General features: G+C 35.9%; 2 long non-coding RNA genes across 4 annotated transcripts in view; one reads left to right on the top strand and one right to left on the bottom strand.

Annotated features, from left to right (window-relative positions):
- Positions 1-1,325: 1,325 nt before the first annotated feature.
- LOC118168544 lies at positions 1,326-8,244 on the bottom strand. Of its 2 annotated transcripts, none has more exons than XR_004751637.1 (3): positions 8,147-8,244; positions 6,433-6,647; positions 1,326-3,674 (listed from the first exon to the last, which is right to left on the bottom strand). It is a non-coding gene; the product is annotated as an uncharacterized LOC118168544 (long non-coding RNA). The 2 variants fall into 2 exon arrangements; XR_004751638.1 differs by lacking the exon at positions 8,147-8,244 and adding an exon at positions 7,944-8,107.
- A 306-nt stretch (positions 8,245-8,550) lies between these two features.
- LOC118168545 overlaps positions 8,551-13,707 on the top strand; it is a 34,145-nt gene continuing 28,988 nt past the window's right edge. For both annotated transcript variants that reach the window (XR_004751639.1, XR_004751640.1), the window contains exons 1-2: positions 8,551-8,892; positions 8,998-9,101. This is a non-coding gene — a long non-coding RNA (uncharacterized LOC118168545). The remainder of the gene's footprint in view (positions 8,893-8,997; positions 9,102-13,707) is intronic.

The following is a 13,707-nucleotide window of genomic DNA, read 5'->3' on the forward strand; positions in this document are numbered from 1 at the left end:
GCCACCATTCATAGAACTGCATCACCTCTAGTAGCTGGATATCATTCACATACACGAAATGGTATATTATTAGTAGGACTTATTAATTAAGTATGCCAATTTGTTAACAATCAAATGAAGTAATGTATGGCTTCTGAAAACTATTGCAGTAGTTGACATAAACACATTTGGTAATGATAGCAATGCCAAGTTTAAATGCTTCCAAGAAGAACTACTGATACAAATACCACAGTGATCATTATTTGTGTTTGACAGCTCTATGTAAGTGTGACAATTACTAGTTTTATTATCTCTTAACTGTGTTTTAAATATCAACTTGGATACTATTAGTACTTTTCCAAAATGCTGCAGAAAGCTGTTCCTGGGCTATAAGACTTTGCAGCACAAAATATAGGATTTGCATGCTCAAATCAAAGAGAACCACTTGGATTTATCAAGCCTGTTCACATACTGACATTGTTATGCACTGAAAGTGGTGAATTGTGCTTGGGAGTAACTTGTTCCTATTAAAAGCAAGAAAAAATGAGATCTTGTTTTAAAAAGCGGGAGAGTGGTTCTTGCATTTGAATGCATAGGTTGTATTTCTTTTAAGATTTGCTCATTAAGTATTTCTGTTTAATCTCAGAGCTAGCAAGAATGTTCTGCAACTGCAGAAAAACAGATATTTCAGAAAACAGGATTACTGCTTTGCATATGTCTTATCTACACCAGAAATATGGTTTCTCCACCTTAATCTCAGTTTACTTAGGTCTGTTTTTTTGCCTCAAGAATTTCAAGCTACTCTTTGTCACAATTAGTATTTTTAATTATATTCTGCAAGGATCACTGTGTAGGTGATGATTTATTTGCGGTTCATAGTGATGATAACAGTTAAATGTTAATGTAAAATAATAAATAAAATAATAACAACATTGTTCTGAATGCTATAAATATTGCAACTGAGGGAAAACAAAAAAATACCAAGATATAAATTACTAAAATTCCTGTTCTTCTGGTCTTCATAGACAGGAAAAGTCATGATGTGACAATATAAACATGAATGTGGATATGAAATACATTTGGTTACTGATAACTAGGTTGCAGGCAGATTCCAGAGTTTATATAGTTACACATTTAATTTTGGTCTGAATTTCTGTAAGGCATAAGTCCTGCTAATCATAGTGATTTTGAATGGATGTGCACATCACCGGCAGTTTTGAATGTCAGGTCACCTGAATCCAAAAGAAACACTATTAACACTGCCTACAGGCAGTGCTGTGAAGCTAGTGCAATCTTCTTAGTTTGCAATTGTAGGAATTTCCAAGAGGACTGATGGAACATAGGGAACTCATCTGGGTCATTCCTTAGTAGACTGGGTTTCAGTTAATGTATGTGAAGTTAGGGGACAAAATTAGCTGTTGTCAGAATTTTCTTAACAACTCCAGGTCCTTCTGAAGAAAACTGAACTGAGAAACTTTGAAAATGAAGCCATTTACTTTGGCAACCTTATATGAATTTTGACTGTGAAAAAAAATATTCATCATGATTGATGTTGTTTAACACATGAATAATTCTAGTGATTTGTTTTGGTGACAGGGCACTTCTTTTTTTAGAGTTATGAACTAAAACAGGAAGTGCTGGGCATCATTTTTAAACAAATAGAACATCTAAATATATGCAAATAAGACAGGAGGAATTTCTTTTCAAGTGAATCAGTACTGCAGAGAAAGCATATGTCTAAGCTTTGAGAATGTATTTCTGTTTCTGTAGTTGCATGGGTAAGACCAATTAGGCCTGTTACACAGTTATGCGATTAAATCTACTGTTCTCAATGTTAAGTAAAGTCTGTTTCCCTAGTATGTGTAGAGACTGTGATGAAAAAGGAAATCTTCTCAGTGTTTCTAATCCAGGCTAATTTAGCTGCAGCATCTTTTTCTGGATTAGAAAATGAAACTCATGTGGTGTTCATTGCCTAGAAAAGGAAAAATGGTAATAGGATGCAGAAGCAACTGTGTTCAAGAGCAAAAAAGATTTTCCATTACCTAACAGCAGTAACAGCCATTTCTTAGAGAGACTCATTAGAGAACACAGCAAGGCAGAAAAATGGTAAAAGGTAAAAGAATAAATGTATGAATGAAAGACTCAGGATTCCCTAAAAGTGCATAGGGCTGTCACGAACTAGATAAACAGATGATGTAAATGGCAAACAGATTTAAATAATTCTAATTTCTTCATTTGTTCCATAGGTATAGGAGATTATAACCGGTTGTCCAGTAGAAAAATCAAAATAATTTTTCAGTGATCTCAGAAGGAAGCATTTGTTGCGCTTTTAGCTCTTGGCAATGTTATCTTCTCTTGCTGCATGAAAGCAACACTGCTGAAGACGAAATAATAGCAAATTCTTATTCTAATCTGCCTTGCCAAAGTGTGTGTGTGGTTGGAATTTAGGAACTCAGCTGAAAAATCAGATTTAACTCACTGGAGAGGGGTCCATGGCAAGTGCCCGATTAAACTATAGTGAATGACAGAGGTGAAGCTATTTCTATTCCTAGAGCTGGAATGTCTTGTCTGTAAAACTTCGCAGATGTGGCAAGAAATAAAAAAACGGGGGGAAAAAAAAATGGTTTTCATTCTTCACTTAGGGGAAGAAAATCTTCAATTCAGATGGCTCATGCTTAGTATTCCTCTAAGTACTGTTTTCTTACTCAGAACTCTGTAAGAACTGTGACATGTGTTGAATGTTCCCAAATGAAATTTACAACTTTCAAGGCAATCAGAAGCCAGCTAGACTCAGTTGCTCTCAGAGAACAGTCTCACACTTCGTAGCCTCACACTCATGATGGAGCAGAGGATAGGTTTTAGTTTATATTCATAACTTCTCCATCTGTCCTCGGTTCCTCACTTCCTCAGAGAGGACTTCTCAGATGTAGTTTTCCAGCCTCTCTGCAGTGACTTGGCAGCACACAGCAACCTGAAGAAAGTTTAAGAATGTAACAAACAGTAGCTTGCAGGGTTTCTCATTAACTGACAGTTTGAGGGTACATACGCTGCCTCCTCTGTCATCAGAAGTTGTGCAAAACTTCCTGTTGTGCCCCTGTTTTGATGGAGCAACTGCTTTATATCACTATCTCCATTTGAATTTTCACTATGTGGAAAAGGCAACAAGCAGGAAGAAGTCATTCTCTAGGGTACAATTACTGAATAGACTTTGATCAAAAGACCTTGCCCAGCTGCACAAAAGGTTTAAGAAATTTCATTTATGCATCCTCAATCCAACAATCCACATAGAAGGCATTTTCAATATTATGTTATCGACAAATGTCGCACCAGTTTGCTGTGTCCCTCAATGTCTTTATGACTAAATCAAATCTGGTAGAAGCAAAATCCTCCTGTGCCCTTTCCTTTGAAAGGCAGTTAGAAAGGAATGAGATTTATTTCTTTTAAGGTAGCAAAAACAAGAAGATGCACTATAGGACCACTGTTGCAGCTGTAAGCAAAGCAATATGAAATCTCACATTGCCTGTTTTCCAGATGTTTGATGGTAAATTCTTTCTTGCTTTGGTTTCTGAAGTGAGAAGTTTCACCAGGTGTGGAGAATTTCTGCTCTTCTACTCAGCCATCTTACTGCTATCCCAGGGACCAAGTGCTGATGTAGCAAACTGTCCTCTGGTTCTTAATCACAAAGATCAACCAGTCTATAATTCAAAACACACACTGCATCATGGTAGGTAAGGGCCAGGCTTTTATTTGTATTACTATATCAATTCTGGGCTATTATATATTTTAATACTCATTTACTAGCAATACGTAGAACCATGCATAGAAATAGCATGCTAAGCAGGTTATTTCAAGGTCTGAAAGCTGAAGTAACTTTTTGGCTTTGAAGCTGATTGTTAATGCTCTTATCTTTAGGCAAAGCGTAACAGAATCACAGAATTGTAGGGGTTGGAAGGGACCTCCAGAGATCATCAGGTCCAACCCCCCTACCAAAGCAGTTTCCCTAGTGCAGGTTACCCACATAGGCATCCAGATAGGTCTTGAATATCTCCAGAGAAGGAGACGCCACAACCTCCCTGGGCAGCCTGTTCCAGTGCTCCGTCACCCTCACCGTGAAGAAGTTCTTTCGCATGTCGGTGCGGAACTTCCTGTGATCCATTTTGTGGCCATTGCCCCTTGACCTGTCCGCACAGATGATTGAGGAGAAGTTGGCCATATCCCTCTGTCTACCACACTTAAGGTATTTATAAACATCTGAGATCATTTATTGGACCTAAATAAACAAGTCGCGAAGTAAGTTCAAGGGGGAGAACATAATATTAGAGTCATAGAGAAGCTGAATACATACCAGACAGTAATACGTGATTCTTATTTATACCACACTGGCAGCGGAGATAAGCAAGGTATGATTTTGTATCTGCATAACAAAGATACTGTATTGTTGCAGTCACAATCCTGTGACAACACCACTGAAAAAGATGCTGGCAGAGAAAATGAAATTAATCCACTAATTAACATTAAACATAACAATTTAACATTAATAAACTTCACTTTGCCAGACTAGTATTGAATGATTTTTGTACTGACATTACATTAGTATGGTCATTTAAACACAGACATCTACTTTCTTTTGTCACACAACTAGTTCTACGTTAGAATCCTAAACCTAGTCTCAGAAACACGTGCATAACCCTAATTACACTAGAAAACATCTGTGCACATCAGTGGGATATCCTTGGGAACAAACAAGTAAACTTGCTTACTAGCCCTTCACAACTCAGTCTTGTAGTTGGCTTCTGTAGAGATACAACATTAAAGCTGTGTAAAGAGACACTCCTTTTCATCGCTGTGTATCTCTAAGTAGTCTGTGACCAAACTGTGAAATTACAAGGTGTATTTTATGTGTGCTTTTTGTTTTTTTAAGATAAATTTTATCAGGGAGGACAAATTAAGTTGACACGTGAACATCAGGTAGTTGAGAATTCTTTTTAATACATAGCATTGTGGACCATTTCCCATACCAATCAGGTTTTATAGGTGAAGGTAACTAGTAAGCTAGCAGCTAACAAATGATATATCAACCAACATTTAATGATTGTGTTTCATATAGAAGTAGAATAATATTCTTATAAAAGTTCTGCCAGAGCAGAATTATGTTCATAGTTGTAGATTTACACATAATCAGGTAAAAAACTGGATAACTTGGATCTAGTATCCATAGTAGTTTTTTTTGTGACATATAAGAGACATTAAGCAGCAATAAAGATTTTAACAAAAATCGAAGTTGCTTATATTTAATACCAGATACCTAGGTATTGGAAAAGGAAAAAAAATCTCTGTGAAATTTGATAAAATATGTGAAAACTGAATCAAAAACAATGCAAAACTTGATGCCTGTGGCTGCCACTCTACAAATAATAGAATGTTGAGGAGTCCAATTAATTTGAGACTAAAATTAGCTAAACAAGGTGTCATAGACCTACCATTAACATTCAGGTGTGAAAGAGCAACGTGTTTTTTAACAGTGCCATAAATTGTTTATACTAATATTATTTTTGATAGCATAGTACAGTCTTAAAGTTCCTTGCAATTTCATTATTTATGGCATTACATAGCCATGCACTTTCTACATTCACTGAAATGAGAATGAAATTCAAGAGCTAATATACTGTCATCTGTGCTTTTTTCACATAATTGAATACAATGGAATATTTTTCAAAATATCTTCAATAATTAAGTCAGGGAAATAATGACAGTGTATATTCAGTGTGTCAAATTATTTTTTTCAGTCCAGTATCTTAATTCAGTGGATAAAAATCGCATCTCACTTCACATACAGAGGATGTCCTGAAAAATCTTAAAAGTCATCTCTGAGAAAGCAGGTCATTGTGGGTAGCCACGAAGACAATGATTAGATGCAAATAGATTCACATAGTTTAAAAAAAAATACTACCATTTAAACAGACATGTTTCATTTCCTCAAGTAGGAAGTATTTTGCATATACTATAGGGTATATGGGTGTTATCCAGTAAGGGAAATGGGTATTATCCAGTAAAATATTTGTAAGTGCTTTATATACAAATAGCAAGCTTGGGGTTTCTGTTTATATACATATAGTTCTCTGCTGTATGCATGCAGAAGTTTAAGAAACTCAGTTATTTAATTTTGACTACAACAGCTGTAGGTCCTGTGTATGCCTGAATGTAATCCAGGAACTTTGCTCAAGTTCCATTTGCTCCTGTAGTCAGCCTTATTAGATGGCAAATTCTGCTGACTAGTATGATAGAGATCTATTAGGCAGAAAACCTAGCACATGGATAATTTCACTAGTATCAACAGAATTTTGTTTATAACTGAGTTGATTTTTGCTCTCTAGTATATAATATACACAGATTAAGTGCTAATGGAGAGCTTACTGCTGCATTAGACAAAAGGAAGGTTACTGAGGAGCCTACATTCAGCAAAAGAATTCATAATTGGATAGTGAAGTTCTTCAGCTTCTGCAATGAATGAAGTTATACTAAATCAAAAAAGCTAGCACCCTCTTAACAATTTCTTCTGAAGAAATAAGTGGCAAGTATTGAATGGGATCTTTTTTCTCTTGCCTTGAATGCAAAATGGTGGCTCATTTAGAAGCAATCGGACCAGGTAAGCTGACACTTGAGTCCACCTGCAAAGATAGAAAATGTCTTTCGTATGGATGTAACAAACACTTCTGTTATTGCAAACAACAGACATAACGATTTTCCCAAAATACTGTAAGACCACCAATAGAGAACAGTAATAAAAAGAATAAGTTTGATCTTCAGTACTATCCATCCTTCTTTCTCAGGCAATTTTATAAGTTCATTTGACCCACTGTCTACTCTCTCAGCATTGTATTTAATTAATGTCATTTTTTCAAGTAATGTTTTGTGCAACTTAAACACACATATCCTCCTTAACTTTCCTTTCTTGTACTGGTTGAGCTAGGGAAAATACGTACATAAAGTTGATGCCTGTACAACAGAGAAGGTCATGTAGATGTTTTAGGCTCTCACCCCCAGCATTAGTTTGTTGCCATGTCATCAAAATTAACAGTGAAAAAAATACATTATTCAATTAGGAAATTATACTGTTAGTGCTGAATGAATCTCCTCACATTTATTACATGAATGGATTTAACGGTATTTTTACATTTATTCTTTTTTTTTTTTTTTTTTTTTTTTTTCCTTTTTCAAAGATTCTGTTCTTCCAGGATTAAAATATACATATATGTGAACTTGCATGCTCTTGCAGGTCCACATGTTCATCTCATAAACTGCTTGATAGTCTTAAAAGAAAAAAACACATGATAAGTAGAATGTTTTCATTTTGAAAACCATTCATCAATCTTACAGTGACAAACAGCATCTGTCTCTCTAAATACTGTAACACATTTATATTGCTTTAGCCTTACTTTACACTAAATCTTTGTTGTCCGACACTCTGAATTCACACCAGTAGATCATCAGCTGGTCAGTTTGTCAGCTAAACAGCACTTTGTCTCTTACTTCTTTGTCAGCCTGAAAGTTAATTACACTATTGTGTTATTATATTTCTGGTATTTGGGCCTCATAAAAACGCAGGGGCAAAAGCAAAGCGAGTGTTTCTGTTCCAAAAGGACAGATTACACACATTTAACTACCCTCAAATCAATATCTGCTGTTTATTTCTGTGGGAGTCCTGACATGAGTAATGCTGGTAAACAGTGCAAGCACTTGAAGAAATACAGCTAAAATACCACATGCAAAGTAGTGCCACCTTCTGAATATTTACCAAACTACAGGTATCAGAAAATACTAAGTAATCTTGAAAAAATGGTTTTCCAGGAAAATTATCATATATAGACACAAAACAGAATAAGGTTCTGTTCAGTAATTTTTTTATAGTCAGTTACACCACTCTATTTTGATTTCAGTCTTAAAATAAGAGATTGCATTCTTACATGGTTTTTAAGGATTTCAGGGAAAGCAGTAGTAATTAGGGGCCAGAGCAATTGCATCCATGTAGAGCATATCCTTGCTTTACAGTCCATTATAGCTCCTGACTCTAATGAGTATGGCCATCATACTTCATTTTTTTCCTTTGAGTAAATCTAGCAAAAGTGAACATAAATTACTAATGGGTTTACTGTACTAATCTACCCACTTAAATTAAGAAGTTGTCAGATTCTTAAAAGCAGTAAGATTTTTACTGGAGTAAACAAGCAAAAAGCCATTCTCCCCAAAGAAACACATTTGTAAAGTATCTCATACTACTTATGTCTGAATACAAGAGAACGTGCCTGATAAACATTTCTTGTTACAGTAAACCAATTCACATCAGCAACCTGAATTGCAAACCATGCAGATCTCTGCAGCAGTGAAGTGGGGGAGAAGGAAGAGAGTGGAGTGTACCAGGTGTAAGGAGTTAGATATGATGGAACAGCTGGGGGGGGGGGGGGGGGGGGTGCACCAGCAGGCACAGCTGCAGGAGCTAGAGCTTGTTTGGGGCTGGAGAATGGTGCAGCTGTGGTAGTACTTGACCAAAAAGGTGTAGTGTGAGAGGGAAAAACCAAGTATTGCCTAGTGGTTGGTGAATTATTTGTCCTTGTCACTACTAGGGTGACATAGTAGCAGATACCTTCTAGTTTGTAGCCTCTAGAGTTACTTCAAAGCCTAGCTGTCCTGGAAAGAAAATGGACTGGCTGACTTCTGGAAAGCAAGTCACCACACTGGTGCTAGTGACTACAGCTAAGCCCTCCTGGTCTACAAGCAAGGCAGCAGAATTTGCGTAGTTATTAGCGCTTTCTAGTTCAGCCTGCTCCTAGACTGAGACATATATGAAAAGGACTGAAGGGTGATGAGCTAGTCATTACTTATGAGTCCTTTTCTTCAGTGTCTGATGTTATGGTTGTACGTACTTTTCTGCTTGTATTAATTTTCCTTTTTGCTTTCTTGGTCTGGCCTTTAAAAGTAGCATTTTTATTAAGTACTAAGTGGTGGTTATTTTGTTTGTAGGTCCTGCTGGTTGCATTAGATTTTCTTCCATTCTTGCAAGTTAGAACCCTGATAAGTTACTGAGAAGTCCTTACCTTACAAGAAGATGGGAGAGAGACAACAAGGTTAGTGACTTTGGTCAATATCTTTTTTTTTTTTTTTTTTTTTTTTTTTTGTTGTTGTTGTTGTTGTTGTTGTTTTAACCTATGTTTGACTGTGTTTTGCAAGCATTGCCTTTATAGTTTTGAGAGTTTCAGTGTGCACAATGACTGAACTTTGTTTCCTATGTAATGTCACAACTCATAGTATTCGTACTTAAAAATCAAAATATGCTGAGGTAATTTAGAAAACCTGGAAGTAAAGCTGCTATTTTATCAAACTTAAAAAAAAAAATAAAAATTCTGTCTGTTACATGCACAAAAAAAAAACAAAATTATCAAAAGTTTTTACTTTTTTTTTTTTTTTTTCTTTATTTTCATTCTTTCCCACTTGGCAATCTATTCAATTAGTGTCCAGATAACTAAGTTGTATAAAGTTTTGCTGATGATAGTAATAGTGTGGTGAGCATCTTCTTTGTGATTGCAGTTGTATCAGTCCTGATGAGAGAATGAGTTGTTGGCCCTCAGCCTTCAGGCTGTTTCCTGATTTTCTGATGCATATGGAAGTACAAGATGATTTTAAGTTCTTGTAGATAAATTAGCATGTCAAATTTAACTAGCCTGTTGTGAGAGAGAACTTTATATTTTCTTACTTTGTTTTCCTCAGAATGCCCCTTTATTTTTATTTTTTTAAGCTTTCTAAAGTCTTTGTCTTCAAAGTCTGTGATGATGACTATTTCTAAGGAAAAGGTTCAAGGGTAAGGATTCTTTAGATGCATGCAGCTGGTTATCACTAGTTGGCTTGTCACATTGACACTTGTTTTGCACTTGTTGAGAAATCTTAGTTTAGAATCTACCACTGTCTCATTGAACAATTAATTTAGAAGTAATGAAATACTGCTGCAGTAGAACATAGAGATTTAAGCTGTACAAAATCTAATGTGTGTGTAAAACTGTGTCACAATTCTATACTGCTGCTTCTGTGTTGTTGTCTTTATGATACAATAAACTTTGAAACCAGAAAGAGCTATTATTCAGGTAAATAAAAAAGATGAGAACCTTTGTTAGAGATGAGTGATACTTCATACAGTTGCTACATGTGCAATTAACCTTTTACTAACTTGTCTTCAGGGTGCCTGCTTAAGGTTTTGAACTGATAGAAACTCATAGACTTTATTGCAGCATGGGTTTTCATGGCTTACATGACTTACTCTGCTGAGTGTGAATGTATAAGAAAAGAGTTAAACATGTTGCTCACATTTTGTGGGTTTTAACTTACTTCACAAAACATCAGAATGGCATGCTCTAAATCATTTGTTTTTGTATCTTGTCTCAGCTGAACAAGGGTTGTGTACATTGTCATAAAAGCATGTAAACAGGAACCATTTTTTTTAGGCTGCTCTGTAAGTAGACTTAGAAATCATAGTAATTTTCCTCGAAGTAGGTTTAAAAAAAAATGACTTATTATTATTACTTCTTGGTCTGATTGCAGAAGACTAAAAAACTATTGTAGTTTCTTCATTTTATGACTGTTAGTATAGGGGGCCTATACAGCAATTACTTGTTATAAATAGATGCTTTAGTGGAAGCCAAGATGTATTGGGAATGTAGTGTTTCTTTGAAACAACCTAGCAGTGTATCTATATCAGACAATCATTGCAGATTTTCAAAATTTCTGGCTTTGGTAAAGCAAAATATTCCAGCATGGTGTAATGGATCTTACTGTGCAGGCACAGTGAAAACAGGCACAATTTGGCCAATTATGTTATGCTACCATCTCCTGATGTCGTAGCTCATGAAGCTGTTTATTGGCTTCTCATTGACACGGGTCATATAGGAGGGTACAGATTTCATTAGCTTTTTTTTTTTTTTTTTTTTTTTCTAATCAGGCAGTCATTGATTTTTGGAGACCAAGACTGAACAGACTTGGCATCCTATTTCTAGGTGGCTCTTACAAGGTGTATGATTCTCTGTTTACTCTGTTCTGCTATGTGCCCTTTTATCTACTTTTATTCCCTTTTTTCACAGACTTCTGTTGTCTTTTCCATGCTTAACTATATATGCTTTGTCATATTTTCTGGATAATACAAAACACTTATGTTAGTCATGAAATTAATACTGAGTCATATGAGAATTGTGTTTTCATTCTTGAGTACATGAACCTGAAATCTTACCTGCTGTAACAATGAAAAGGTGAAGGTACAATGAAATATCCTTGTTGATGCTGAGCTAGGGTTTCTAACTTTCTTTGTATCGAGCTGAATATTATAGAAAGAGAAAATGTTTCTCTGTTATTTCTCTAGATAATTCAAGGTCCAGCCTCAACAATTCAGAGATATTTTTGAGGAATACTGTGAGGTTCATTAAGGCTAAGAGATCTCTGTGTAGCTCGTTATAGTAGACTACTGTTCTCATATGGGGGATTGTTTTTATTTTACACATAAAATAATGCAGAAGTTGATAATGGACCTAGAGAGTTACACTGCATAGCCTCTGCCTCATGTTTTGTCCAGTCTGTGAAACTAAGGGTTCAGGGTCCTGTGAGAGGAAATCTGATATATACACATAATTACTGTTGAGCAAGGAATTTAATCTTTGTAATTTCCTGACCTTTGAATAGTTCTCTTTGCATCCTAAACTGTCATTTTATGTAACTGTCGTATAGGAATAGGTCATTTTTCATGAAGTTAGGACTCATGAATTCTGTTAAGTGCAGTGATGTGTGAGATGACGGCAGTATTCCATGCTGAGTAGTATATGAATTCTGAGAGAGGGATGCCCCAGCATTATTTGATGTTCAAAGCCATTTTTTAATTAGAAAGCAGAGCAGTAATGATACATGACTGTGTTTGTTTTGACCAAGTAGTTGCTGGACTGGGCCTAGCATCACTGGCAACACAGAGTGTTGAATACAAATCACAGAATCAAGAATGGATAAGGTTGAAAGTGACCTCTGGACATCATCTGCTCCAACCCCCCTGCTCATGCAGAGACACCCACGGCAGGTTGCTCATGTCCACATGGCTTTTGAAGATCTCCACAGAGGGAGACTACAATGTTTCTGAGCAACCTGTGCCAATGCTCAGTTACCCCACATTAAAGAAGTACCTCCTGATACTTAGACAGAGCTTCTGTTCCAATTTGTGCCCATTGCCTCTTGTGCTGACACTGAAAAGAGCCTGGCTCTGTTGTCTTTGCACATTCCCTGTAGGTATTTATATATACGCAAGAGATCCTCCCTGAGCCTCACTTTCATCAAGATGAAAAGTCCCGGTTCCCTCAACTTGCCCTCATAGGAGAGGTTTTCTAGTTCCCTGATCATCTTGGTGACCTTCTGCTGGACTCTTTCCAGTATGTCCACAGCAGAGGTAAAAAAGTGTAATAGAGGTAAATGTCCATAGTGGAGATAAAATAGCAGAGGTAAAATTCTGATCTTTGTCTTCTTACAGTGTCTTCTCAAATTCTACAAACCTCACGAAAGCTTGCTAATAAGCAGATGCTAGCTACATACTGGATTTTTTCTACTGTCTTTTTTTTTTTTTTTTTTTTTTTTTTGTTAGAGATTCCTACCTATACAGTAGTTTTATTTGCTTGCATGTCACTTTACTAGCTGGGCAATAAAAAATGGTTCACGTGCTCCAATTTGGAAAACTACTAAAGCACTTCTTGTATCTTTTTCCCCTTCCTCGATCAGAAATTGAATTATGTTCTGATAGTGAATGTGTTCATTAAAGAAATCAGTATTTATTCATGTTAAATATTAACACAAACTCTGAACAGTCTTCAAATCACATAACCACTGTGAACACTCTTCTAGATTCACAAATCCTTTAGATTAAATTGAAAAAAGAACGAACACCACCAAAAAACAAACAAACAAAAAAAATCCACAACTTTTCCAATCTCAGATGATACTATTTAATTCTAGTTACTTCAATATATTCCTTTAAAACCTTGAAAGAGATAGACACTATAAAGTATCTCACTTTAAGTTTAAAAACATGAGATTAATTTCAGGGTTGCCATCTTCGTAATTTTTTTCTTAATACAAAACATTTTTACTAAACCTGAAATGTGTTTTCCAAAACAGAGAATATGGCTAATTGCTGGGGTGGGCCTCACTGTTGAAGTGTTGCAGTTTATGCAATACTTAAGACATTCCAAAACTCATTTTATGGAATATAAGTTATGATTCTCTCTGAGTTATCAAACAAACAAACAAACAACAATTTCAGTAATTGCCTCATGTGACTTCACGTCTCCTTCCTTGGAAAATCTGATGTCATTATTTTTTTCTGATACTCAAGGGGGACTTCCCTTAGGGAATTTCCTGTATCGGAAAGCAAGTAGTTGTATAAATCTGCAGAGCAGAGTACAAGCAGGCTTCTTGAAAATATGCTGACTCAATGGCTTTTAAATTCTTGATTTGTCTTTTTAGGTGCCTGGAAAAATACTTGAGAACCAATCAAAAAAATACATCCCTCAAGGGAAGCAGAGATTTTGCATCTGAATTAAAGTGGATGAAGTAAGAAGGCAGAAGGTGACTGTCATACATTTCTGCATGTCACAAACTCACCACAGATTGCCTATGCCTTTTTGCGTAAGTGTTAGAAAAATGCAGTCTTCCGGAAGG

Source organism: Oxyura jamaicensis, chromosome 5, assembly GCF_011077185.1.
Source record: "Oxyura jamaicensis isolate SHBP4307 breed ruddy duck chromosome 5, BPBGC_Ojam_1.0, whole genome shotgun sequence".
NCBI lineage: Eukaryota > Metazoa > Chordata > Aves > Anseriformes > Anatidae > Oxyura > Oxyura jamaicensis.